Source organism: Geotrypetes seraphini, chromosome 4 (genome assembly GCF_902459505.1).
Source record: "Geotrypetes seraphini chromosome 4, aGeoSer1.1, whole genome shotgun sequence".
Lineage (NCBI taxonomy): Eukaryota > Metazoa > Chordata > Amphibia > Gymnophiona > Dermophiidae > Geotrypetes > Geotrypetes seraphini.
In genome coordinates, this window is record NC_047087.1 from 163,416,019 (window position 1) to 163,443,385 (window position 27,367).

At 46.1% G+C, this 27,367-nt stretch overlaps 1 protein-coding gene across 4 annotated transcripts in view; it reads left to right on the forward strand.

The window, feature by feature from the left end:
* EDC4 (enhancer of mRNA decapping 4) overlaps window positions 1-27,367 on the forward strand; it is a 1,195,251-nt gene that overhangs the window by 466,505 nt on the left and 701,379 nt on the right. The window lies entirely within an intron of this gene.

A 27,367-nucleotide genomic window follows, 5' to 3' on the forward strand; every position in this document is an offset into this window, starting at 1 on the left:
TTTGCGACCCTCCTTCTCGACACATTTCTGTTACTCCTTCCTTGACGAAGTCTTTCCGTTGGTGGATGCTCTCTTCCAATCTTTCCAGAGGCTTGCTTTTTCAAACGCCCCCTCTTCAGAAGGTCCTCACGACAGACTCTTCGACCTACGCTTGGGTCTCGATGGTCTCCGTACTCAAGGCCACTGGACCAGTATGGATCATCAATGTCACATCAATCTGCTGGAACTCAGAGCGATTTTCAAGGCTCTCAATGCTTTTCAACATCTTCTTCGCGACCAGGTAGTCCTCATCCGGACAACCAATTCGCCATGTATTATGTCAACAAACAGGGAGGGACGGGATCTGCCTCCCTTTGTCAAGAAGCTCTGAAGGTTTGGGATTGGGCAATCCGCCACAACACCTTCCTCAAAGCTGTCTACATTCAAGGGGCGAAGAATTGTTTGGCAGACAACTTGAGTCATCTTCTGCAATCTCACAAATGGACTCTCCATTACTCACCTCTTCATCGCATTTTTTCACAGTGGGGAACCCCTCAGATAGACCTCTTTGCAGCTCCCCACAACTACAAACTGCCTCAGTTCTGTTCCAGGATATACTCTCCTCACCGCCTCGAGGCAAATGCTTTTCTTCTGGAATGGACAAATCTTTTCTTCTGCGCATTTCCTCTATCCCCTCTCATTCTCAAGACTCTGGTCAAATTGAAGAACAATTATGCCACCATGATTCTAATCGCTCCTCCGTGGCCGAGCCAACCCTTCTACTTCAACTCAGCAGCAGGGAGCCATACCGTCTACCAGTTTTTCCTTCTCTGCTTACACTGAGTCAAGGATCTCTGCTTCATCCCAACACCTGACAGCCTGGTACCTCTCAACATAACCCCTCTTCAGTTTTCTCAATCTGTAAGAGAGGTTTTAGAAGCTTCTAGAAAGCTTACAACTAGGCAATGCTATCACCAAAAATGGACTAGATTTTCTACATGGTGTTTTTCTCATCATAAGGAGCCTCAGCATTCCTCCTTATCTTCTGTTTTGGACTATATTTTGCACTTATCCAATTCTGGCCTCAAGTCTACATCTATACGAGTCCATCTCAGTGCAATTGCAGGTTTCCATCAGCCTATTGAAGGGAAACCCCTCTCTGCTCATCCGGTGTTTTCCAGATTCATGAAAGGACTTTTCAATGTCAAACCTCCGCTCAAACTGCCTCCTGTGGTTTGGGACCTCAAAGTTGTCCTTACTCAACTCATGAAGCCTCCATTTGAACCTATTGATAAGGCTCATCTGAAGTATCTCACTTGGAAAGTGGTGTTTCTCATTGCTCTCACTTCTGCTCGACGAGTTAGTGAGTTGCAAGCTTTAGTTACTGACCCACCATTCACGGTGTTCCATCATGACAAAGTTGTTCTTCGTACTCATCCGAAATTCCTACCTAAAGTGGTCTCAGAATTTCATCTCAACCAATCCATCGTACTTCCAATGTTTTTTCCAAAGCCTCATTCTCACCCTGGAGAATCAGCTCTTCATACTCTGGACTGTAAACGTGCTTTGGCCTTCTACTTGGAACGCACCAAACCCCACAGAACTGCTCCTCAACTTTTTGCCTCCGATCCAAATAAGTTTGGACATCCTATTTCTAAGCGTACGATCTCCAACTGGATGGCAGCTTGTATCTCATTCTGCTATGCCCAGGCTGGATTATCCCTTCACAGTAAAGTCACAGCCCATAAAGTTAGAGCTATGGCAGCTTCAGTAGCTTTCCTCAGATATACACATATTGAGGAAATTTGTAGAGCTGCTACTTGGTCCTCGGTTCATACCTTCACTTCTCACTATTGTCTAGATACTTTCTCCAGACGGGATGGACAGTTTGGCCAAACAGTATTACAAAATTTATTCTCCCACCATCCCATTCTGGTTAGCTTGGAGGTCACCCATATGTGAGAATACCTGCCTGCTTGTCCTGAGATAAAGCACAGTTACTTACCGTAACAGGTGTTATCCAGGGACAGCAGGCAGCTATTCTCACAACCCACCCACCTCCCATGGTTGGCTTCTCTGCTAGCTATCTGAACTGAGGAGATGCGCCCTGTGCTGGGCGGGAAGGCACTCGCCCATGCGCAGTGCGGGCAACTCGAAACTTCGAGTTTCTTCAAGCAAGTCTGCTTATGAGGCTCCGTCGATGACTTCACCCATATGTGAGAATAGCTGCCTGCTGTCCCTGGATAATACCTGTTACGGTAAGTAACTGTGCTATTTCTCCTGTTGAGGTTTCTCTTCAGTGAGACTTCCATTCTATTTCTCCTCTATAGGTTTCTCTTCAGTGAGATGGCATTTCTATTTCTCCTGTTGAGGTTTCTCTTCAGTGAGGCAGGGGTGTTCAGCTGAACGATGCCGGCTTAAGGGGTTACACCTGGGCCCCCCAGGTCCCTGCCTCACCCTCCCTCCAATGATAGAGGGTCTGACTGGGCCTCGATTTTTCTTCTTTCCCTTCAATGTAAAAAAAAAAAAAAAAGAGAGAAACCACAGTGACTATTAAACAATTCTGCCCTCATAGTGTGAGCAACTGGCATCTCCCAGCACTAACAACAAAGTTGTAAGTATATGTTTTATTTGAACTTCTTTTCTGGTTTCTGGTTGTGGTGGAGCTGCGGGTTTGGTGTGAGTCTACAGAAGGAATATGTTTTTTATCAAATGCTATATTTTCGGTGTGAGTCTACAGAAGGAATATGTTTTTTATCAAATGCTATATTTTGTAGAGTTGTGGAAATGGTTTAGTGACTGACAAGTAAATTTACATTTGTATGAAGTTTATTCAGTAAAGGGCTTATTCCAGGACAAGCAGGCAGATATTCTCACTAATGGGTGACGTGATCCAATGGAGCCCCGATGCGGACGCCTCACAAGCATTTTTGCTTGAAGAAACTCGAAGTTTCGAGTTGCCCGCACTGCGCATGCGCGAGTTCCTTCCTGCCTAGACCAGGGCGCGTCTCCTCAGTTCTTACTTTTCTGCGGAGCCGAGAAGTCCGTCTTCGACTCTCTGCGTGAAGTTTTTTCACTTGTGCCTTCTAAAGTCTGCGGTTTTGGTTGATTTTGATCTTAATCGCTGATTTTCGTCGTTCTTTATTGTTTTAAAAAAAAAAAAAAATTTCTGCCATCAGTTCAACCGGGCAGGCCACGTGGCCACAGCCCCATGGCTTCGATTTTGCGGCGGAGCTTTTCCGGCCTATGTCCCGGCCTATCACCGGTTTTAAAAAGTGTGCCAAGTGCCAGCGCGCGATTTCGCTAACGGACCCTCATCGACGCTGTATTCGGTGTCTCAGGCCTCAACACCTCCCGAAATCATTCCGGCCTTGCTCCACACTCACCGCACGTGCTTTCAAGCGGCGGTGCATCTTGTGGGAGTCGCTGTTCAGCATGGAGTCCTCAACGGAGCAATCTTCATCGAAGGGCCCTTCATCTTCGACATCGTTCGCTGCTCCCCAGCCTTCCACCTCTGCGGCGCTGAGTCTCATCAAGCCTGCATCGTTCATGCCGGCTCCAACTCCAGCGCCCGCTGCGATGCCTTCCTTGGTCTCTTCAGGTCAGGTAGCACAGCAGCCTATCCCACCGGTAGTGCTAAAAGTGCCCAAGGCTTCTAAGCCCAAGCACTCTCACACTGCCTCTAAGGAGCGCGAGGCCCCTGCAGGTGGTCCCATTGCAGATGCGGATCCATCCTTGCCGGCTTCGTTCCAGACCTTGCTAGAGAAGCAATTCATTGAGCTCTTCACCACCATAGGGCCTAAGCTTCTCGCTCAAATCCAGCCTGGGCACGCGGAGGCCTCCCGCGAGGTCGAGCCGCCTCTAGTGCCTCAGCAATTCACACACTCTCTACAGGGAGCAGAGTCTCTGCGAGTGTCTGGTCTGGCATCGGTGCATGCATCGCAAGGAGCAGAGTCTTTGCCCATGCCTCCGTTGGAACTGATTCACTCGATGCAAGGAGTAGAGTCTTTGCAAGTGCCTCCGTTGGAGCCGATCCACCCGATGCAGGGGCTCGAGTCACTGCGGGTGCCTCGGGGTGATTCCAGCCATCCACCCCTGCTTCGATCAACGGCCTCCAGCCCCATCCACTATCTGGGAGCCTCAGCGAAGACACACTCGCCTCGTCCATCGAGACCGGCGTCCAGACACAGTTCGCATCATCGATCGAGGCATTCATCGAGGCAATCGACCAGGCATGCCTCGCCTCATCGAAAACAGCCGTTCCTGCAGTATACACCATCAGCTACTCCTCCACCTCCACTACCGGAGCTCAAGGACTCAATGGGGTCTATCTCACCACCACGATCCCTGTCCTCATTGGATCCGGAGGCCTCGACGTCCTCGAGTCCTTCTCGAGGCCCAGCTCTGGCCGACCAGCTATCTTTATCCTCGTTCCTTCGGCAGATGGCTGCTGATTTGGACATTCAACTGGACACAGGTTCCAAATTTTCAAAAGAGTGTCTGGAGATGATGCATCTCCCTCAACCCACCTGCTGAATCCCTCAAGCTTCCTCTACACAAGCTCCTGGATCAGACTTTTGTGCGGTGCCTCGAAACACCTTATTCCATCCCCGCTGTGCCGGGCAAATTGGATGCCAGGTACCGCACAGTACACCATAAGGGTTTTGACGGTTCCCAACTCTCCCACCAATCCCTTCTGGTGGAGTCCTCGCTGAAGCGGTCTCACCCCTCCCAGGTCTACGCCATCGTCCCACCTGGTAGGGAGGGCAAGACTATGGACCGGTTCGGCAGGAGAATTTACCAGAACTCCATGATGACCTCCAGAGTTCTGAATTACAACTTCCACTTCATCACATATTTCAAGTTTCAAGTTTATTAAATTTTTACTATACCGACTATCAACAAGTATCTAGCCGGTTTACAAGTTAAAATAAGATAAAAAAATAAAATTAATACAATATATATAAAATAATTGAAAAGAAAAAGAAAAGGGGATTGTGAACATTTAGACTTTAACTAGACATACTGGAAAGTGATGGCAGGGATAAGAAATGGAAGGGAAAAAAAATACATAGTTCAATTAAAAAAAAAATTGAAAAGGGAAGGATGAAACATAAGGAATGGGATCGCTTCCTAGAAGCGGTTGAGGTATTGAAGAATAAATTATATTTGGGAGCAGGAAAACGCGTCTTGGAATAAGAAAGTTTTTAATTTAGCCTTAAATTTATCAATTGATGTCTCGTGACGAATGTGGGATGGCAATGAGTTCCATAGGGTAGGAGCGACTACAGAAAAGTTAGTCTTTCTCGTATAGAAGAAATCTTTGATTGTGGGGACAGATAGCAGGTTTTGATCGGCTGATCTAAGGGTCTGTGATGAGCAGTAGGGGATTAGAAGTTTATCTAGAAAAGAAGGCTGACGGGAGAATCTGATTTTGAAGACTTGCATAATTGTTTTATATGTGATACGATGGGTTATAGGTAGCCAATGAGCTTCTTTCAGGAGAGGTGTAACATGGTCATATTTTCCTAATTTGTAAATAAGTTTTATGGCTGTATTTTGTATGAGTTGAAGTCGTCGTAGTTCTTTTTGAGGGAGTCCATTGTAAAGAGAGTTACAATAATCAAGGTGAGAGATGACAAGTGAATGAATTAGAGTTGTGATGGCTGTAGTATCGAGGATAGATGATAGAGAACGTATAAGCCTTAGTTTGTAGAAACAAGTTTTTACAACTGTACTAATCTGGTCATGAAAGGTAAGATCCTTGTCTAGGGTAACCCCTAGTAGTTTTATTTTGGTTTCCATTTTTACAGGATGAGTTTTGATGAGAATCTGTTCATGAATAGTATCGTTGTTTTTGGTAGGAAAAAGTAGGCTGCTTGACTTATTGATGTTTAAAGAGAGTTTATTTTCATAAAGCCAATCACTTATTTCATCTAATTTTTTGTTGATTGTTTGAATATCTGTGGGATTTGAGGTATCTACTGGGTGAAGTAATTGAATATCGTCTGCATAGGCTGTAAATCCTATTGACTGGGCAAGAGTAAGGAGGGGGGGACAAAAAAATATTGAACAGCAGGGGAGATAAAATGGAGCCCTGTGGGACACCATAGGTTTGAGATATGGGAAGTGAAGTTTCCTTCTTTGAATGAACTCTAAAGCTTCGGTCATTGAAATATGAAATGAACCATTGAAGAGCGGAACTAGTAAGGCTGCAGTCGCTAAGACGATTAATGAGAAGAGAGTGATCAATAGTATCAAAAGCTGCGGTAAGATCTAATGAGATGAGAACTGATTTTTGGTGGTCTAGAAAATAGTTGACAGTTGAAATGAGACCTAGTAGGGATAGTTCGGTAGAGTAGCAGGGGCGAAAGCTGGTTTGATGTGGATGCAGGGCATTCGTTTTTTCGATAAATTCTACGAGTTGATTATAAATTATTTTCTCAGTTAACTTAGAGATGACAGGGAGGTTGGCTATGGGTCGAAAATTTGCTGGTAATGTTGGATCAGTGTTTTGATTTTTTAATTTAGGGAGGACCAGGGCGGTTTTCCAGGCTTTAGGGACACAGTTGCCTGAAAAGCAATTTGTTACCATTTCTAGAAGAAATGGTCCAAAGAAGGTAAAAATCTTTTTCAGGAATATAGGGTGAATGGTCTCTGTAACATTGTAGGGTGTGTTAATGGATTGGAAAACTTTGAGAAGATTGTCCAGGGACGGAGGTTTAAAGTTGGTACAGGTGCTATAAGATAAAGGAGTAGGCTCGGCTGGAATGTCTTGAGTTGGGGTAGGAATAGATTTTCCAAGCTGAGAACGGATCTCCTTAATTTTGTTGTCGAAAAAGGATGCAAGCTCGGAGGTTGGAGGTTGTGTGGAAACTGATGGTGGTTTCTTTTTGGAGTACGGTGATAAAGATCGAACTATTTTAAAGAGTGTGGAGGAATTGTTGGCTGTGTTTGAGGTTAGAGTAGTATTCTTTTTTAACTTTTTGAATGGTGATTTTGTACAGAGTGGCTCTTTCTTTATATAGTTGAAGGGCATGGTTTGATCGAGTAGTATGCCATTTACGCTCTGTTGAGCGAAGTTGTCGACGGAGAAGGGTGAGTTTGTCGTTATACCAAGGTTTCTGTTTTGGTTGTAATTTTGATGATCTTTCTTGGGGGGGAGCAAGAAGGTCCGTCAAAGATTTTATAGCGTTACTCCAGAGTGAATATTGTTCGTCTATAGTAAGATTCATGAGATCTTGTGGTTTGAGATTGAATGAGTTCTGAATATCTGATAAAGTAATTTTATTGATATTTCTAGTGGTATAAGTGTTTTGTTGGGAGGGGAAGGGTTGGGTAAGATAGGATATTTGAAAGTTAATGAGAACGTGATCGGTCCAGGGGAAAGGATGTGTTTGAAAATTTTGAAAAAGGTGATTAATAGTTGTGGGACTGAAGATCATATCAATAGTGTGTCCTGCTGAGTGAGTAGGTTTAGAGAAAAGAGGGGTTAGGGATAGATCAGAAGTTAGTCAAGAATTCAGTTGTATTATTATGGCTTGGAAGATTGAAATGTATATTGAAATCGCCGAGAATGATAGGATTGGGACTAGAGATGTTGAAGTCAGAAATAATGGTTATAAGAGTGGATAGAGAAGATTTAGTGACTGGAGGAGGAAGTTAAGAGGTAGAGAATATTTTGACTTTATTGAGAATTGGAGAGTTTCAACCGGGTGATTGTTATGATTGTAATTGGAGAGAGGAGAGAAATATAGATTGATAGGTGAATGGTAAATTACTGCGAGGCCTCCTCCTTTTTTGTGTGGTCGAAGTAGACATCTTGCTTTGTAGTTGTTGGGGCAGGCTTGGGAATTTTTCCTGTCTGTCCTCCAGAAGTTCATGTCCTATCTGGACCCTGGAGCACAGTTCGAGTACCAGGAGGTTCTGGCTTCACTTTCCCATCTTCGCTTGCAGATGATGCAGTCCTCCTACGATGCCTTTGAGCTCTCGGCTCGGGCTACGGCATGTTCGGTGGCCATGCACAAACTGGCATGGCTCAGAACCATCGACATGGACCCAACCTTCAGGACAGGCTTGCCAATGTCCCATGCGCTGATACTGACCTCTTCGATGAGTCCATTGAGGCGGCGACCAAGAAGCTCTCTGACCACGAGAAGTCTTTCCAGTCCATCCGAAGCCCAAGCCTGCTGCTCCTCCTCCATCACACCCACCGTTGATCTAACAGCGGTGTTACCCACCTAAACAGGCTCCGCCTATCCATCAGCCTGTTAAGAGGCAACACCCTAAAAAGCAACAACAGAAGCCACAATCGTCTGCTGTCCCTAAGGCCCCTCAGCCCTTTTGACTGTCTCAAAGAAGGCATAACTTCTGTCGTTCTGCCGTTTTCCAGTTTATCACCGATTGGAGGTCGTTTCTATCACTTTTACCATCGATGGACAGCGATTACCTCCGACCTCTGGGTCTTCTCCATCGTCAAGGAGGGATACTCTCTTCAATTCCATCAAGTTCCTCCGGAACATCCTCCAAGAGAGTATCCTTCCAAGTTGACTCAGACCACCCTTCTTCTTCAGGAAGCTCAGGCCCTTTTACAGCTGGGGGCGGTCGAGCCAGTTCCTTTGGCCCAACAGAACAAGGGTTTTTACTCCTGGTACTTCATTGTTCTCAAGAAGACGGGCGATCTGCGCCCCATTTTGGATCTCAGGGCCCTCAACAAGTTTCTGGTCAAAGAAAAGTTTCGCATGTTGACCCTGGCATCCCTGTATCCCCTCCTCGAGCAGAACGACTGGTTATGCTCTCTGGACCTCAAGGAGGCCTGCACTCACATTCCCATTCATCCGGCCTCGCATCAATACCTCAGATTCAGGGTGGGACATCTTCATCTTCAATACCGAGTGCTTCCCTTCGGCCTGGCCTCGTCACCCAGAGTCTTCACCAAGTGCCTGGTAGTGGTGGCCGCAGCGCTTAGGAACCACGGCCTCCAGGTGTTCCCCTACCTGGACGACTGGCTCATCAAGGATTCCACATCTCAGGGAGTCGTCCTCGCAACCCAGAAGACGATTTGGTTACTGCAACATCTGGGGTTCGAGATAAACTTCCCGAAATCCCACAACCTTCTCAGACTCTTCCCTTCATTGGAGCTGTTCTGGATACTACCCAACTCAGAGCGTTCCTCCCTCCCCAACGTCTGGAAGCTCTCCTCCATCTTTGCCACTTGGTGTCCTCACACCCGTCCATCTCGGCGAGACACATGATGGTTCTCCTGGGCCACATGGCCTCTACAGTTCACGTGATTCCTTTTGCCAAACTTCACCTCAGGATTCCCCAGTGGACCCTGGCATCTCAGTGGACGCAGATATCCGACTCTCTGTCCTGACACATCCAGGTCACTCCTGCTCTGCAAAAATCTCTTCGCTGGTGGATGCTATCCTCCAATCTATCCAGAGGTTTGCTGTTTCAGACGCCTCCCCATCAGAAAGTCCTCACGACCGACTCATCCACTTATGCTTGGGGGGCTCATCTGGACAGTCTCCGCACTTAGGGTTATTGGACCAGCACGGACCGGCAGTGCCACATCAATCTCCTGGAGCTCGGGGCGATTTTTAATGCTCTCAACGCTTTCCAGCACCTGCTTCAAGATAAGGTGGTCCTCATTCGCACGGACAACCAAGTCGCCATGTATTATGTCAACAAGCAGGGAGGCACGGGATCGGCCTCCCTCTGTCAGGAAGCTCTGAAAGTTTAGGATTGGGCGATTCGCCACAACACCTTCCTCAAAGCTGTCTACATTTAGGGGGCAGACAATGCCTTGGTGGACAACTTGAGTCGTCTGCTGCAACCTCACGAGTGGACCCTCCACTTAATGCCCCTCCATGACATCTTTTCTCAGTGGGAACACCTCAGATTGACCTCTTTGCAGCCTCTCATAATTTCAAACTGCCTCAGTTCTGCTCCAGGATCTACACTCCTCACCGCCTCGAGGCAGATGCTTTTCTTCTGGACTGGACGAATCTCTTTCTATATGCGTTTCCTCCATTCCCGCTCATTCAGAAGATCCTAGTCAAACTCAAGTCAGCCCATGCCACCATGATTCTGATTGCTCCACGGTGGCCCAGACAACCTTGGTATTCCCTTCTAATTCAACTCAGCAGCAGGGAGCCCTTTCTTCTACCAGTGTTTCCATCGCTGCTTACACAGCATCAGGGATCTCTACTTCATCCCAACCTGCAGTCTCTACACCTGACAGCTTGGTTCCTCTCAACGTAACCCCTCTCCAGTTTTCTCAACCTATGAGAGATGTCCTGGAAGCTTCAAGGAAGCCTGCTACTAGACAATGCTACCACCAAAAGTGGACTAGATTTTCTGCTTGGTGTGTTTCTCATCATCATGAGCCACAAAACTCCTCCTTGTCTTCAGTTTTGGATTATCTTTTGCACCTTTCTCATTCTGGCCTCAAGTCTACATCGATACGAGTTCATCTTAGTGCAGTTGCTGCTTTTCATCAGCCTCTTCAAGGGAAACCTCTTTCTTTTCATCCGGTGGTTTCCAGATTCATGAAAGGACTCTTCCATGTCAATCCTCCCCTCAAACCGCCTCCAGTGGTTTGGGACCTCAATGTTGTTCTTTCTCAGCTTATAAAACCTCCATTTGAACCTCTTCACAAGGCTTATCTGAAGTATCTCACTTGGAAAGTGGTGTTTCTCATTGGCCTCACTTCTGTTTTTCGGGTTAGTGAGCTTCAAGCATTGGTTGCGGACCCACCTTTCACAGTGTTCCACCATGACAAGGTGGGCCTTCGCACTCATCCAAAATTCCTCCCCAAAGTGGTCTCGGAATTTCATCTGAATCAATCCATTGTTCTTCCTGTGTTTTTTCTAAAGCCTCATTCTCATACTGGAGAATCGTCTCTTCATACTCTGGACTGTAAACGTGCTTTGGCTTTCTACCTGGAACGCACCAAGCCACACAGAACTTCTCCTCAACTTTTCATCTCCTTTGATCCGAACAAGTTGAGACGCCCCATCTCTAAGCGTACCATCTCCAACTGGATGGGGGCTTGTATCTCCTTCTGCTATGCCCAGGCTGGATTACCCCTTCACAGTAAAGTAACAGCCCATAAGGTCAGAGCAATGGCAGCTTCTGTAGCCTTCCTCAGATCGACACAGATTGAGGAGATTTGTAAGGCTGCCACTTGGTCCTCGGTTCACACCTTCACTTCTCATTATTGTCTGGATACTTTCTCCAGGCAGGATGGACAGTTTGGCCAAACAGTATTACAAAATTTATTCTCCTAAGTTGCCAACTCTCCCACCATCCCATTGTGGTTAGCTTGGAGGTCACCCATTAGTGAGAATACCTGCCTGCTTGACCTGGGATAAAGCAATGTTACTTACCGTAACAGTTGTTATCCAGGGACAGCAGGCAGCTATTCTCACATCCCACCCATCTCCCCTGGGTTGACTTCTCTGCTAGCTATCTGAACTGAGGAGACGCGCCCTGGTCTGGGCAGGAAGGCACTCGCGCATGCGCGATGCGGGTGACTCGAAACTTTGAGTTTCTTCAAGCAAAAATGCTTGTGAGGCGTCCACATCGGGGCTCCGTTGGATCACGTCACCCATTATTGAGAATAGCTGCCTGCTGTCCCTGGATAACAACTGTTACGGTAAGAAACATTGCTTTTGGGTATATGGATAGAGCTCCATTGACGGAACTAGTGCCTTCCCACATGTTGTAGCGCTTTTTTTCATACTCTGGCAGCAGCGCCACAGCGGTAGTAGGATTTCTCCCCGAGGCGGACTTTGCTTGGCAGTTCCCGCAGCCGGGTGGAGGTAAATATTTGGATGGCTCTGGATGTGTTCTTCCCATAGCCAGTTCCCGACTGAGCGCATAAGGCGTTTACTTATTTTCCTAAGTTGAGAATGAAGCAGCATTCGTTTATTTCTCTCCAATGTTTATTTTAAGCATTTTATACCTTGACAGTGGAAAAAATATTTTAATGGTTGGCTCTGGGTAGGTTTTTAATGCATTATTGATAGAGCCAACACATTTCAGCATAAAACAGGCACACGCTTGGGTCTCCAGCGCTAGCGGGAGCACCGCAGCGTTCACGGAGTTTATTTTGCAGCTGACTTAGGTTACTATCCCGCGACTTCCCTGTTTTCGGGGTTCTACGAGTTAGGAGTGTTTCAACAGCTTTTGCCACTGTTGCGGTGCTATACCTTGTGTGTGTGTTTCCCCATTCTCTCTGCTTGCAAAGACTTAACTACTTTAATTGCGACTGTGCTGTTATGCCTCATGGTGAGCATAACATAAGAACATAAGAATTGCCACTGGTCTGGGTCAGACCAGTGATCCATGATGCCCAGCAGTCCGCTCATGCGGCGGCCCTCTGGTCAAAGACCAGCACCTTAACTAAGACTAGCCCTACCAGCGCATGTTCTTGTTCAGCAGGAACTTGTCTAACTTTGTCTTGAATCCTTGGAGGGTCCTTAAGAAAGAGATTCTGCCCTATGCTCAGCCGCGCAATCTCGTTTTTTTGCCGTTATGGGTCAGCAGAAGGCAAATTGCTGCACAGTGATGTCAGCAGCATGTCTCTCTCGGTGTCCCTGAAGGCTGAGTCTATGTAGGTTTAGAGGTTTTCTTATTCTTTGTGCCTCTGTGCAGCGCTGTGTATGTCTGGTAGCACTATAGAATTGATTCCTGAACTGTCTTTTCTATTTCTAGTGTGCCAGGGACTGCAAGTTTCAAAGCTTCTCGCACAGATTTATTAGGTCGCCACCTTCTCATGGCACCTGCTAGAAAGTCCCTCAAACTGGTAGGAAGAGCTGTGTGGCTCCTAACCAGGGACAAGTTACCTATTCTCCCAAACTCACAGAGTAGCAAATGCTATATGGCTTTTGGAATCATCCCTGAAACTCTCTTTAGGGATGTGAGCTTTATCTGATAACAATGAGGGTGCAGATTGTTTCCCATGGGGCGGTCAATGCAGCTTCTAGAATACGTCTAGTACATCTACTTTAAAGGGAGTAAGCTTTTGGCTAACATTACATGGAGTTAGCACTGTTTTCAGAATTCCAATATACTCCATCTTACATTGCAAAGGTTGATTTTTTTCTGGGAAAGTTCCTTTCTTCTTCCAGAATTTACAGCTCTTGTCCAGCCATTCCCCGACTGGCTGCTCTTCATTCTGAAGGGGTCTTCACTTCCTCTAGTAACTTTTTATGCTTTCTCGTGAGGGGGGGAGACACTATGATGTCAGGTCAGGGGGCTTTGGGCATTTTTCAGGATGTTTGCAACTTTGAATCTTCCTCCCATTGCAGATTCTTTCTTGGAGTGACCATGTATTGAGCTTCCAAAGGTTACGTTCGTACGAGACCCCTTTTAAGTGTTACTGGTACTCGGGGCAGTAGTTTTAGTTCTTCCGGAACTAAGGAAAGTTATTCCATTTACTTCATAGTGCCTAAGACGGGGGAATTGGTCAGACGGGCGCTGGATCTCATTCTGGTAACTCTGATCTCAGAGTTAGACATTTCCAGAGAAAAACTGAGAATATTTACAATTTCCCTATGGACGCCGAATTTGCACTATCTTCACTTAGCTCTCATCGAGCAGCGCTATCAGTTTTGGCAGATGCCATTTGGCCATTTTTGAAAATGAGGGCAGTAGTGGTGTTTTGGCACAAACAGGAGATTCAGGTACTTTCTTTCTTAGACGACTGCTTGATTCAGATGTCTTCCAGCCAGGTCAATTTGTCAGACACAAATGGGTGATTTCTTTTATTTAAACTTTTTTTCTTTAATTCTTTGGATGCGAATCTTCAAATTTCCAAAGAGCTCTTTTCTCCAGTACTAATTATTGGAATATCAGGGGATGTTATTCACATAGGAGAGGAATGTGTTTCTTCCCAGAGACTGGGGAGACAGGTTACAGTCTCAGGTTTGCCTTCTTCAGTCACTGAGAACAAGAGTATGGGATTCTGTACAGGTTCTAGGATCTATCGTGGTGTTTCCACTGGGAACTTCGGCTTGCTTTCACATGAGAATGCTACAACAGTTGCTTTTGTTCCAATGGTTCCCGGTATCTCAAGGCTCCAATTGTATCTAGTAGGCTCCTCAAGCATCGCTCAATGTAATTTGGTGGCTCAGCGAGATTAATCTTTTCAAAGGCATGCCTCGGTTTTTGCTGGACTGGCTCAAAGTCACCAAACATCCCAGACTGCCGTGTTGGGGGGGGCTCAGTGCCTTCAATCTTCAGCGTAAGGAGTCTGGTATTAAAAGAAGACTCAGTACTCGTTCGTTCTTCTGGACTGAAGCATGGTCAGGCTACCATTTCAGGAGTTTCAGACCATTCTTCCGGAATGACGATAAAGGTCTTTTAGTACAGTGTTATGACAGTGGTATTTCTCTACAGCCAGGAAAGTATGTGATGTACTCATTTGGCGAGTAAATTACTGGTTCCACTTCAACGGGTGGAATCTTATCTTCCTCTTCTGTCAGCGGACAGGGAAAGGGTTTAGATAGACTTTCTCACCACAAAATCTGAGCATGGACTGTCTATTGTATGTTAAAATGTACAGTGTTTTGTACACCTTTCAGCGCTTTAGAAATAATAAATAGTAGTAGTAGTAAAATCTTCTACATCCTGGAAATTGGGAACTATTTGCTCAGGCGTTCCAGCTCTTTGTATAAAGGTGAGATCTCCTAGAACTAGACCTCATGGCCTTGTCTCGAAATTCAAAGCTTCCTAGATTCTTCAGCAGATGCAGGGAGTGGCAGTCAAAGGGGGGTAGCAGCGTTGCTTCTTTCTCGCCTCTGGTTTCGCTTTTTAAGTGTTTTCCCCTGGCTGATGATTGGATGGATTTGCCATCTCAAGCTCGCTTTCAGGGCACATCCTTGCTATGTGGATTTGATGAGTCTTTTGACGGTCGAACTGTTGAGATTCCTGGTAACTCCGGATTTACTCACCTAGGGTCCGATCAACATGGATATTCGTCTTATTTTGGTATTACGACCTAGCTTTTGAAAAGTCATGGCTGATGTGTAAGGTTTATGCGAAGCAGGTTATTGCTTCTCTTCTCCAAGCGATACAGACATCTTCACCTGTGGCTTATGCTTCCGTTTGGAGGCTTTTCCTTTCTTGGGTACTTCTCCACATTGACACCCTTCCAGAGTTCTATGATTTATATATTTTTTTCTTTTTTTGGCACAAGTGTATTGCGTTCAATTCCCTTCAGCTTCAAGTGGCAATCTTAGCTTCTTAGAAGGGCTAGGTATCTCGCTCTTTGCTTACTTCTCAGCTTCATGTAGTTCAGTTCCTAAAAGGAATACCGTATATTCATACATCTCTTAAGAAGCCCTGTCCGGAGCACAGTCTTAAAGTACTTCTTCGCAGTTTACAGAAGTCTTCGTTTCAACCTTGTCTTTTGAGATTCTAAAAGGCTGTGATGTTGAGCACGGTGTTTCTTGTGGCCATGGCTTCAGTTCGGCGGTTTTCTGAGTTGCAGGCCTTGTACGGCAGGGATTCTTATTTCTGATTTACAAATTCTGGGGTGTCAGTTCGGGCAGTACCATAATTTCTTTCTAAGGTGGTGTCATCCTTTCTTTTATGCCATTCTCACTTTTCCTTCCTTCTTCCTGGGAGGAGGAATGGGGAGGCAAGCTTTTCATCACTGCATTTTTTAAAAGTGCGTAGCATTCTCTGCAATCTGTAGGTTTCTAACGACTTTTAGTCATTTAGATCACCTCTTTTTTAAGGGATGCGACAAACATATGGCAGCGTTCAAAGCCTCCATCGCTCGAAGGGTCCAGGAGGATATTCTTTACACTTACTTAGCGGAAGAACTTCATGACTATTCAGCCAGAGCAATGACGGCTACTTGGACATAGTCCACAGGTTTTTTCCTTGCAGGAGTTTTCTCAGGTGGCTACTTGGTCATCCAAGAATACTTTATCTCAGCATTACCGGTTGGATGTGGGGGCGTATGCAGAGGCAGCGTTTAGTGCTTCTTTTTTTGTGGAGGCTTCATTTGCTTCCCACCCAGACTGAGGATTGCTTTGCTACATCCCATTGGTGTCTGGATCAGTGGCGTACCTAGGGTATGTGGCACCCGGGGCCCATCATTTTTTGACACCCCCCCCCCCATGTAAAAAAAATATTTTTTGTAATAACCATGAAACTGAATAAATGGTCATAATAGAAACAGGCAGTGAAAATTTTCTTTTATTGAACCTCATATATGTAACCATTAATCCAAACATACTATAACATAACATAAATTATGTCTGAATTGTCATGACATCAGAAGTACATACGGAGTAGTTGCAGGTGATGCTTGGGACAGTTCTGATTGTGTTAGTTTGGTTTTATGTGTTTTTTGAATAGAAGGGTTTTTATTTCTTTTTTGAAGGTTTTTTAGTTTGTGGTCGAGGTCAATAGGTTGTAGAGTTGGGGGTCGAGTGTTGTAGCTCGAATGGCTAGGAGGTTGTCGAACAGTTTTTTTCTTTTGACGTTTTTGGTTGGAGGGTGTGTGAATGGTGCGTGAGTTCTCCTATGTCTGGTTGAGGTGGATTGAATTATTTAGCTGAAGAAATTAGTTACCCCCCCATTCCACACACATTAATTCTCTTCCATTTTTGTTCCCATTATAAAAAACACTGATAAGTTCTCAGAAAAAAATACATTAAAATAAGAAGTGAAAACAAAGGCCCCTACAGATGAGAACATAACATAAGAATAGCCTAACTGGGTCAGACCAATGGTCCATCATGCCCAGTAACCCATTCTCATGGAAGCCAATCCAGGTCACTAGTACCTGGTCAAAACCCAAAGAGTAGCAACATTCCATGCTACCGATCCAGGGCAAGCAGATGTTTCCCCCATGTCTTAATAACAGACTATGGACTTTTCCTCCAGGAATTTGTCCAAACCTTTCTTAAAACCAGCTACGCTATCTGCTTTTACCATAACTTCTGGCCACTTCATTTTTAAGCTGAGATCTTTCCTTCCAAACAGAGACTTTGCTAGAAGTCAAATACAGCACAAGGTAACTTCACACAGACTTAGCTGTGCAGGAAATGTGAATCTCCTCATACACCCACCATATTGTGCAAAAATGTGCAAAGGTCTGGTTTTTTCTTTCGATCACTACATAGACTACCGTATTTTCACGCATATAACGCGCGCGTTATACGTGTTTTTACAAACCGTGCATAACCTTGCGCGGTATACGCGTGAGCGCGGTATATAAAATTTTTTTTACATAGTTCCCACCTCGCCCGACGCCCGATTCATCATCCGGAAGGACCGCTCGCACCCCCACCGCTCGCACTCCCACCCCGATGGACCGCTCGCACTCCCACCCGAAGAACCGCTCGCACCCCCACAGTCTCCCTCCCTCCCCCATGGAGAAGCTGTCTACCTTGTTTCAGGATGCCAGTGAGCCCAGCTGTTTCCTCTGCCGGCGGTCCTGCCCCTTCTCTGAGCCCTGCTGCGCTGCTTCCTCTTCCGGCGGTCCCGCCCTTTCTCTGACGTCAGAGAAAGGGCGGGACTATAACATATACCATTAACATTAACCGGTAGATCAAACGAAGTATCGAGGACAAAATAATCTAAATACAGTTACCGTAATTACGGTAAAGTTGTAAATAAACAAAGTTTACAGGTTTATTCAGTCATCATCATCACCACAGTCATCTGAATCCTTGAATCCATCAAAATCCGAATTGTCATCATCGTCATTAAATAAAGTGAGCACGGCCTGCAGACGATCCTCGTTTATTTCCGAAGTAATATCGTCATCATCATCGCTGATATCCATGTTGTTGCCTCCTTCCGCTGCACTGGTAGTACCCGTAGTGTCATTGGTTTCATAAACAATGCCCGCTTTTCTAAATCCGTTTCGAATGGTATCTGGTGTTATTTTGTCCCATGCTGAAGCCACCCACTTGCAGGCTTCTGTGAAAGTTGCTCGCTTCAGCCGCCCCGCGGGTGTGTACTCGTGCATGCCGCTCTGCATCCATTCCTCCCACTCCTTTCTAATAAAAGTCTTGAATGGATGATTCACTGCGATGTCAAGTGGTTGCAGCTTACATGTCAGGCCTCCAGGTATCACAGCGATGTGGGCACGAGTAGAATTAATGTAGGCCTGAACATTTTTTTCTTTGTGGGCAGCCATCAAAAATTAACAAGGATTTTTTTGCAAAGAATCCACCCTGTCTTGCACTAAAGCATTTATCTACCCACAATCTCATTACGTCGCAGTCCATCCATCCCTTCTTGTTGCAGTGCACAACCACACTGGTGGTCAGCTTTTCACGGGGCATAGTGACCCTTTTGAAAATGAGCATGGGCTTTAACTTAACCCCGCTAGCTGAGCAACCAAGAACGACTGTGAAACACGTTCTTTCATGCCCAGTTGTGGTGATGGCAACAGATTTAGTACCTGTGGGGGCTATGGTTCTTGTCGCTGGAATGTCGAATGCCATTGGAATTTCATCCATGTTGATGACGTCCTTTGCAGTGATGCCAAGTTCAGATATTTCTTTGGCGACAAAGTCACGGAAATCAATCAATTTTTGCTGCCAGTCATCTGGAAGTCGCTGGCCAACAGTTGTTCTCATTCTAACTGATAGTCCATTCCTTTTCATAAATTTTGAGATCCATGTGAAGCCAGCTTTGAAGTCGGGTATTCCTCTTCCATTGGCAAGTAGTTTTGCCTTCATCTGAATCGCAACTGTAGAGACTGATTGATTTTGCCCCCTTCTCGCCAGAATCCACTGCTTCAAGTCATCCTCCAGCTGAGGCCATTTTGGTTTGGCCCCACGATGTGCGCGTTTTCGCGGATTGCATTTCTCCAGTTCCTTCTTATCTTTTCTCCATTCACACACCGATGTTTCTCCAACATCGAACTCTCTCGCTGCGGCCCGGTTGCCTATTTCCTCAGCTTTCGCAACGACTTAAAGCTTAAAGTCCGCTGTATATGACTTTTGTCTCATTCCTGCCATTATGGCGGTAAATTTAAATTTAATTGATAAACTCTACTACCGGGTAGATATATGCAGAATACCAATCTGAAGAGATCAAATTAAAATGTGGGCTCTACATGCAGCATTAATCTTTTATAGGCTTACCCAAAGGCTGAGATGCTGTTGTATAGTCAAAATAGTATTCACTGGGCAAATTACAAGGCCAGATAGAGGGGGGCCACAGCCACGTGGTGAAAAGCACACCGCCAGAAAAACCGCCTTGGTGACAGGTCAAAAGCGCGCCCCCACAACCCGGCGCAGAAAACTAAGCGGCAAGCATGCTCAGACCATTGCGCATGCTTACAGAGCTGGGAGCAGGGCAGGGCGGGCGAACGGAGAGTCGGGGCAGCGAACGGAGAGTCGGGGCAGCGAACGGAAAGTCGGGGCAGCCAGAGGAGAGTCGGGGCAGTGAACGGAAAGTCAGGGCGGGTGAACGGAGAGTTGGGGCAACCAGAGGAGAGTCGGGGCAGCGAACGGAGAGTCGGGGCAGCGAATGGAGAGTCAGGGCAGCCAGAGGAGAGTCGGGGCAGTGAACGGAAAGTCGGGGTGGGTGAACGGAGAGTCGGGGCAACCAGAGGAGAGTCGGGGCAGCGAATGGAAAGTCAGGGCAGCCAGAGGAGAGTTGGGGCAGCGAACGGAAAGTCAGGGCAGCCAGAGGAAAGTCGGGGCAGCGAACGGAAAGTCAGGGCAGCCAGAGGAGAGTCGGGGCAGCGAACAGAAAGTCAGGCAGCCAGAGGAGAGTCGGGGCAGTGAACAGAAAGTCGGGGCAGGTGAACGGAGAGTCGGGGCAGCCAGAGGAGAGTCGGGGCAGCCAGAGGAGAGTCGGGGCAGCCAGAGGAGAGTCGGGGCAACCAGAGGAGAGTCAGGGCAACCAGAGGAGAGTCGGGGCAGCGAACGGAGAGTCGGAGCAGCGAACAGAAAGTCAGGGCAGCCAGAGGAGAGTCGGGGCAGCGAACGGAAAGTCGGGGCAGGTGAACAGAGAGTCGGGGCAACCAGAGGAGAGTCGGGGCAGCGAATGGAAAGTCAGGGCAGCCAGAGGAGAGTCGGGGCAGCGAACGGAAAGTCAGGGCAGCCAGAGGAGAGTTGGGGCAGCGAACAGAAAGTCAGGGCAGCCAGAGGAGAGTCGGGGCAGTGAACGGAAAGTCGGGGCAGGTGAATGGAGAGTCAGGGCAACCAGAGGAGAGTCCGGGCAGCGAATGGAAAGTCAGGGCAGCCAGAGGAGAGTCGGGGCAGCGAACGGAAAGTCAGGGCAGCCAGAGGAGAGTCGGGGCAGCGAACAGAAAGTCAGGGCAGCCAGAGGAGAGTCGGGGCAGTGAACGGAGAGTCGGGGCAGCCAGAGGAGAGTCGGGGCAGCGAATGGAGAGTCGGGGCAGCGAACGGAAAGTCAGGGCAGCCAGAGAGAAGTCGGGGCAGCGAACAGAGAGTCGGGGCAGCGAACGCAAAGTCAGGGCAGCCAGAGGAGAGTCAGGGCAGCCAGAGGAGAGTCGGGGCGGCATGCGCGGTATACCCGTGAGCGCGGTATATAAAAATTTCTTTACATAAATTTGTGTTTTCCGCATGCTATACCCGTGTGCGCGTTTTACACGGGTGCGCATTATCTACGTGAAAATACGGTAATGCTACACAATCAGTGCTATTACAAACATATTCTGTAGGTCAGTGCTAAGGTTAACAAAGTTTCCTTCCTTGGACCAGAAGGAGATACTGACAAACCACTGGAAGAGATCCCAAAACAACTACCCAGGAACAACACCCAAAGACCCACTCAGTGTGTGAACCAGTTGAGTGGAGTGGACTAACTGGGGGGTGGAAATGGGCCCGGGGTTTGCTCAGCAGAATTTCCCAGATCACCTCTTCCTCTCAACACATTGACACGCTGCCGCCACCACCACTAGGAACCACTAGGAACACCTCACCGGGTAGGCCAGGAATGCTACAAACTTTATAAAACACATTATTATATTTTCTTATAAAGCACATATTTTAACTGAACTCTCTGACATCCTCAGCCTTTCCATTCACAAAAATAGAAGGAAGAAAAGTTCCCATTTCCTGCTGTCTCATGTTCCCGGCCTATACAATATTTTTCTTCTGCAGAGTGCAGACCCTTCAAAAATCTGACCAAATCCTCATTTCACTTGCATTATAAAGTACTGAGGATGCCATCTCTCCCCAATCCCAGGTCCTAAAGTCTAAGACAGTAGCGCAAACTAGTGCTGCCAGATTCAGGGAAAAAAATTTCGATTCGATCCAGCCTATTGAATTGGTTTTATTGATTCGATTTTCCTGCCCAATTGGGTGTTTTTTTCAAATATCCTGGTGGGTTTATTTTATAGCTTTTTCACCCTTTTTGGCTTCTCCTAACCACACTGGCGCTGTGGTGTAAATAAAATAAAGAAACAAAAAGGACTTTTCCTCTCTGTTAAATCCTAGCTCATGTTTGCGGTCTAACACCAGCTCTGGCAGGATACACATTTCAAATCTGACATATTGTAATCACAAAACAGCACAAAACAGAAAATAAAATTAGTTTTTCTACCTTTTGTTGTCTGGTTATTTTTCAAATCTTAATGGTCCAAGGCTCTGGTTGTCTTCTGATAACTTGCTTGCCAGGGTCTCCTTCTTTCTTCTTGCTCCGTGCTAACCATCCATCTGCCATCTCTGTCCTCCCTTTCCGTTTCCCTCCCCTCCCCCGGATGTCTGTCATCTTTCCTTTTTTTTTGTCTCCCTCCACAGATCCACCTTTTCTTAACTACCCTTTCATCCAGCAGCTCTCCCTCCTTCCCCAGGGTCCACCACCCCAGGGTCCACCATCTCTCCCTTTCTTTTCCCAACTACCCTCCTAACCAGTATCTCTATCCCCGCCCTCCACACCATCCCTTGTGTCCAACTTCTCTCCCTTTCTGTTCCTTCCCTCCCTAAAACCCATGTCCATCATCTCTCTCTCTCTCTCTTCTATTTTCAGACCCATTATTTCTTCCCACACAAAGTCTGGCATATGCACGTCTCTTTGAACCCCTCCCCCTTCCCTCCATGTACTTCTACACCAGGGCCCCCCTCCCCTGAAGGCCTGTCCCCCTTGAAGGCCTGCACCCCCCCTGAAGGCCTGCACCCCCCCGAAGGCCTGTCCCCCCCCTTGAAGACCTGCTTGCTTGTTCCCCTTGAAGGCCTGCCCCCCCTTGTAGTCCTGCACCCCCTTGAAGGCCTGCACCCCCCCCTGAAGGCCTGCACCCCCCCTTGAAGGCCTGCCTGCCTGTTCCCCTTGAAGGCCTGCCCCCCTGAAGGCCTGTCCCCCCCTTGAAGGCCTGCACCCCCCCGAAGGCCTACACCCCCTTCGAAGGCCTGTCCCCCCTTGAAGACCTGTACCCCCCGACGGCCTGTCACCCCCCTAAAGGCCTGCCTGTCCCCCTTGAAGGCCTGTGTCCCCCCAAAGGCCTGCACCCCCTAAGGCTTGTCCCACCTTTGAAGGCTTGCCTGCCTGTTCTCCATGAAGGCCTGTCCCCCTGAAGGACTGTCTCCCCCCCCCCCACAAGGTCTGTCTGCCCGCCCCATCCTGAAGGCCTGCTGCCCCCCCCCCCACTACCTTGAAGGACCGCTTGGCCCCACTACCACCACGAAGCACTGCTTATTCCCCCGGCCTCCCCGCTTCATTTCCCTGGGGAAACAGCCTGCAGCAAGATCGCGCGATGCCAGCGATATTTGCTTGCTTCGGCTGTTTCCTCCGCCGCGGTCCCGCCCCTCCTCTGACGTCAGAGGAGGGGCGGGACCGTGGTGGAGGAAACAGCCAAAGCAGGCAAAGATCGCTGGCATCGTGATCTTGCTGCAGGCTGTTTCCAGACGCGACACCCGGCGCAGGGGGGGAAGCGGACCGGACCAGGAGCACCCCCTCAGAGCTTGGCACCCGGGGCGGACCGCCCCCCATGCTCCCCCCTTGGTACGCCACTGGTCTGGATTCATCTGCTGCTGTTGCTAACGAAGGAAAAATTATGTTCTTACCTGTTAATTTTCTTTCCTTTAGGCGCAGCAGATGAATCCAGAGCCCTACCCTTTCTGGATATTGACTGTCGGTTTTTTCTTTTGCAACTTTCGAAGTCTGTTATTTTTGATAGTTGTATTCTGTATTATTACCTTTTGAAAGAAGTTTTTTACATGCTAAGCATATTGATGGTTATGGATGCTTGGGCAAGGAGCAATACTGAAGATGTAGGAGGTGTGCTAGCCAATAGGACCACCTGATAATCAGTTTCTCTATCTCCACCTGCTGGTAGATGTGTGCTATCCCATTGGTCTCTGGATTCATCTGCTGCGTCTAAAGGAATAAAAATTAACAGGTAAGAACATAATTTTTCCATCCATTGAGGCTGCCAAATTGGAAGGGGGTGGGTAAAACAGTTTTTTTGCATCTGTAGTTGGGAAAAAGGCTGGTGTGGCTATCCTGATTAATAGGAAGTGTTCTGTTGTATTTGGTAATTTTCAAGCTGATCCTATGGGTAGGTGGCTTCATGTTGATATGACTTCAGGAAATGATGCCCTGACGCTTCTTACTATTTATGCTCCTAATTCAAATCAGGTTGAGTTCTTTAAAAAAAACTCCAACAATTAATTCTGTCACTGGCTACGTCTAATTTAAATGTAGCTGGAGATTTCAATGCTGTCATGGATCCATTGTTGGATAAACAACCTAGTAAGCAATTAAAATCATTAGGTCTAGACCAGTGGTCTCAAACTCAAACCCTTTGCAGGGCCACATTTTGGATTTGTAGGTACTTGGAGGGCCGCAGAAAAAATAGTTAATGTCTTATTAAAGAAATTACAACTTTGCATGAGGTAAAACTCTTTATAGTTTATAAATCTTTCCTTTAACTGTTAAAGGAAAGATTTATTATGCAAAATTGTCATTTCTTTAATAAGACATTAACTATTTTTTCTGCGGCCCTCCAAGTACTCTATTTTTTCTGCAGCCCTCACATTTAAAGTTTAATATCTTTTCTTTCTCAAAACTGACACATTTCAATCACTATATTGAAAATAAAATCATTTTCCCTACCTTTGTTGGCTGGTGACTTTATTTTTCTGTGCTTTTAACTATGTTTCCAGGGTCTTCTTTTCCTTTGACTGTTTTTCTCTGCATCTTCACTTTCTGCCTTGCATCCTTCTTTGGCATTAACTTAATATTCAATTTTTCTGCTTTCGTTTCAAAATCTATGTTTCCATGTCTTACCTTCCCTTCTATCTCTCTGTTCTTCCATCCCTATTTCCATGGTCTGACATCTCTTTCCTTCCTTTCTCTCCCTCCCTCCTTCCTCTGGCATCTGTCTCCTTCCCTCCCCCATGCCCTGGCATCTCTCCCTCCCCCTCCATGGTCTGGTATCTCCTTTCCTTCTCTCCCTCCCATGAACTTGGAATCTCTTGCTCCTCTCCTTTCCCTTGTCTTCCTTCTCTTTCCTTCCCTCTCTTTCCCCAATTTGGGTGCAGCAGCAGCATTTCCCTTCTCCCTTTCCTGTGCAGGAGAGGCATTTCTCTTCCCCCTTCCCTCCCTCTCCCTTTCCCTGTGCAGTGAGTGGCTTTTCCCCTCATCTAGATCACTCTTTCTGTCCTGAGTTTGTATACAAAATTGTAAAGATGACGGAGGGCGGCCACAGAAGTCTCCAAGGCCTTGCCTTGAAGAAGACTGGCGTAGAACCTGGAGGGGGCAAAGAAGGCACCTCCCTGAGTCTTGTGACATTATCTCTGTGTAAAGACTTCCTGCCAAATGGGTTTGAGATCATTTCACAATCCCTTCTGCCTGTTTCCTGCCTCAGGCACCTCCTCATCCTCCCCTTTCTCTATAAATACACAGGTCAAAGATGTGTTTATACTTTTTGGCCTTCTGTGGTCCACTCTCCCCCACACCCACAAAATGCATCCCAGCAAACTCCACAACTGGGTTTGCTCCTCAAATGACCTTGATTTTGTTAAGAGGGCAGAGGTCACAAACTTTTTATTTCATATAATTACATCCCCCCTCCTAATTGTAATGCTGAACCCAGTTGCAGAGCTGCATTTGAAGGCTCCAGACTGGCTTGGGACTCTTAGGTGAAGGGGGAAAGCTTAGCGAGTCCTCTTGAACCCCAAGTTTTAAAAGGCCACTATATAAACATAAGCTCTGCAAACGACGCTAGATGAACCAGGGACTTAACCTCATCCCCTCCCCTCTCTGGCCACTCGTACACTCTGTGGCAGTCTCTCGCCATCTCGGTGCTTGCTCTCCCCTCCGGTGCCCAGGGCATTGGAGGAGGCGCCTGGGTGTGCAGGGCTCAGCTGCATACTGCCCGCGGGCCGCGTGTTTGAGACCACTGGTCTAGACAATCTTGTACATTCATGTGGATTGAAAGATATATGGCGGATTTTTCATTTTAATGCTCGTGAATTTTCCTTTTGCTCCCATGTTCATAAATCATTTTCAAGAATTGATTATTTTTTTGTTTCAAATCATTTAACTCAACAGGTTACAAAAGCCAGCATAGATCTGATCCTTTTGACAGATCATGCTGGAATTTGGATAGAATATCAGTTCACCGAAAAAGATTCTAATAGACCTGTTTGGAGGTTTAATAATACATTGCTTGCAGATTCAAACTTTCTTGAGAAAATTCAAATAAAAATGAATGAGTATTTTCAACTCAACACCTCAGAGGAAATCTCTTTGGAAACTATGGGGTGCTTTCAAAGCCACAATGAGAGGGCAAATAATTTCATATTCAGCACATATTAGGAAACTGCTAAAATTAGAATTTTCCAATTTGGAACAAACTATTTTGACTTGAGTCACAATTGGCCTCGAAATGGGAACAAATACTTTGCAGGCCCTTTTGAAAGCTAAATATAAGTATAATGAGATTTCCTCACAATTGGCTAGGAAAGATTTGTTTTCTCAGCAGGCTTTGTATTATGGAAACTTGAATAAAGCGGGAAGATTATTGGCTAACTATCTTAAAGCCAAAAAAAGAAAAGTAAAGATTGCAGCCATTAACGATGAGAAAGGTAAAATTAATACTCAAATTAGAAATGTTTTAAAACAATTTTTGGATTATTACAAAACTTTATATTCTTCTGAGCTTTATTCAAATAAAGAAATTGAAGAAAGAGAATTTTTAAGATTAATTCATGGGCCAAAAATTCCTGAGCATATAAAAGGAAATCTTGAAGCGCCTATATCAGCTAAGGAACTCTAGGCAGCATTGAAGTCTCTCAGAGTTGGATCCGCTCTGGGTAGTGATGGATTAACTGTGGAATTTTTCAAATCATTTCAAAATTTACTATTACCTCATATTTTAAATTTATATCAGGTACTATGGTGGAATCTTTAACAATTGTTTTGACGAAGAGATCCCATGTTGGTTTCAAACTACAACCCTATTTCTTTAATTAATGTGGATGGGAAACTCCTGGCTGAGTTATTGACTCTATGTTTAGCCAAGGCTCTCCCTTATGTGATCGGTATGCACCAAACGGGTTTCGTTGCTCAAGGACATTCTTCAAATAATACCAGATTGGCATTTCATATGCTAAATTTAGCAAAAACAATGGATGATCCGGCCTCTTCTGATTCTTTGGATGCAGAGAAGGCCTTTGATCATGTAGAATGGAATTTTATGTATCAGGCAATGGATTGGTTTGGAATAGGATCTGGATTCATTCAAATGATCCAAACCTTGTATAGTTCCCCTTCTGCAAGATTATATATTAATAATACATATTCAGAGCATTTTAGTTTGAAGAGGGGAGTTAGACAAGGATGTCCCTTATCTCCTTTGCTTTTTTATATTGGTTTTGATCCCTTGTTGTGTATTCAGCAGGCAAAGGAGATACAGAGAATTCCATATGCAGGTCGGGATTATAAGGTTTCGGCCTCTGCAGATAATATTTTGCTTCATTTACCATCCCGCATTTACTGGAATTGATTGATCGATTTGGCAAAATTTCCGGATACAAATTGAAGTAAATCAGAAGTTCTTACACTAAATGTACACTGTGTAAAAAGCTTATTTGGTCCATTCCCGTTCCTTTGGAAGGAAGAGGGAATAAAATATATGGGTATAATGATCCAAAAAACATTGGAAGACACAATGACAGTAAATGAAAAATCTTTATTGCTGAAAGTCAAAGAAATGTGCGAGCATTGGAATCCACTACATCTTTCTTGGTGGGGGATAGTCCAAACCATCAAAATTATGATTTTGCCTGTGGTTTGTTACCAAATGAATATGTTACTGGTTTATTTTCAACGTTCATTTTATAAAAAATTAAATGGGATTCTTACAAAATTTACTTGGCTGGGTAAAACTGCTAGAATAGCCTTAGTATCTTTGCAAAAACTACAATGG